This window comes from Cyprinodon variegatus, unplaced genomic scaffold (assembly GCF_000732505.1).
Source record: "Cyprinodon variegatus isolate N-32 unplaced genomic scaffold, C_variegatus-1.0 Scaffold1, whole genome shotgun sequence".
NCBI classification, from domain to species: Eukaryota; Metazoa; Chordata; class Actinopteri; order Cyprinodontiformes; family Cyprinodontidae; genus Cyprinodon; species Cyprinodon variegatus.
This window is the reverse complement of record NW_015150454.1, coordinates 802,518-804,277: the sequence shown is the minus strand read 5'-3', so window position 1 is coordinate 804,277 and position 1,760 is coordinate 802,518. Positions and strand designations below refer to the sequence as shown.

Sequence of the window (1,760 nt, the reverse complement as noted above, 5' to 3'; positions counted from 1 at the left end):
TTTGTGCATGAAAGCAAATAATACTTGTCAAGCAGAGTTTCTGCACTGAGTCATTTAATTAAAATTTTTAAAAATCTAGGTTAATCTCACTGTAATCTTGGAATTAATCTAGATTTAAATTGCTCATTTGAATTCTGCCAAAAAAAATCATGATATAGATATACTGTTATTCTATGATATTGAGCTACAAATTGTGTCATTTTAGTGTCATACACTTTGAGGGTAGTTTGGTAAGCCCCCCCAACTATTCTATAAATATTATCCTTTCATCCATTCTCTTCCACTTGTTCTGTCAGGATCGCATAAGGGCCAGTGCCTATCTCCAGCAGTCTATGGGCGAGATGGGCTGTACGTCCTGGAGAGGTGTCCATTCTTTCACAGGACAACACAGAGTCACAGTGTCATACAACACTGCACACACACACTCGCACCTTAGGACTATGAGATAGGAATCCCTTAAAAGATAACAAACTAGCAGTAAATAAAGAAAGCGAAAACAATTTTATTTTGTTTGTTTTAAGAGGATTGATTTGCCAAAAAATAAAAATAGAATCACAGCAAGCAGACCATTCCTTTAATTGTAAAAAAAAAAAAAAAAAAAGCTTTCTGAATGTTTCTTCTGGGAATTTTAACCATCCATCTTGATCCATGTTTTAAAGAGCTATACCTTTGGTGATGAGCTCCAAGTCCTGTTCATCTCAGATTTCATTTAGAGCTATCAATGGACTATTGCAAAAAGCTAAGATCAGTCAGAGAAAAAGGTTTTAGTAGAAGTATGCACAATGAATATTCTGCGTTTACATAGATTCTAATAAAGTAAAATATTTAAACACATTTATTTAGAATTAGAACAAAATAATGACAATATAAACATTTGAATCATTTGCATTCAAGAGGAACAATAAGCATTCAATATGCTCTGAAGCTGATAAAGAGGTTAAAGTTTTTCCATAATCAGTTGAATGTGTATACTTAATCTAAAAAAAGATATGATCAAGTGCTTTTTTTTTTACATGATGTCAAACAATAAACCATTACGTTGTTGCACACTTGCAAAGAGACCTTACAACAAAGTTGTCTAAATCTTAGTCATGTAACAGAAAAAAATGTAAAAACCGATTGATTTAAACATTTTGCTTGTGATGACTGTGTGTCACATTGTCGTCCTTTCAGCCTGTAAAGGAGAAAAATAAATAATGTGGTTAGAGGGAAGAACTAAAATAGGAGGTATTTATTAGACATATCAGGGAAGTTTTTCTACTTGTTATGGCTACTCTTACAACATAATAAGTTCCCAAAAATCAGTTCAAAAATATTAGCAGAAATCAAAAGCTTTTTTTTACCCAATGTAAAAATTAATTATTTATTAAAGCTATAAAAGTTACAAGGGTACAAAATAGAATTCTGTTGAATAAACCTATTATTAAAAAAAATAAAATAAAATTGTTTAGGTAATAAATCATATTGATGTGGTCATTCTTTAAAGATCACTAACCAAGTTGGAGCTGCCACTTGAATCTTGAATTTTGGAACATTCTGTAAAACATTAAATGGCTATATTATGCTTTTTGAAAAGAAATTAAATAATCCGGATTCAATAACTAGAAACAAATAGGAAGACCTACTGGTTCTAAACAGTACTAATAACGCCACAATAGCAACCAAAATCAATGAAACCAGAGGGATGATGAGGCTCAGTAGTGCAGGAAAAGTTCTGAAAAATACATTTTACATTGCATATTAGACAACGGTAAAAAAAT

General features: G+C 31.3%; 1 long non-coding RNA gene across 1 annotated transcript; it reads right to left on the bottom strand.

Annotated features, from left to right (window-relative positions):
* Nucleotides 1–1,099: 1,099 nt before the first annotated feature.
* On the bottom strand, nt 1,100–1,717 carry LOC107092691. Its single transcript, XR_001481584.1, has 3 exons — nt 1,626–1,717; nt 1,496–1,536; nt 1,100–1,174 (listed from the first exon to the last, which is right to left on the bottom strand). It is a non-coding gene; the product is annotated as an uncharacterized LOC107092691 (long non-coding RNA).
* Nucleotides 1,718–1,760: the final 43 nt, after the last annotated feature.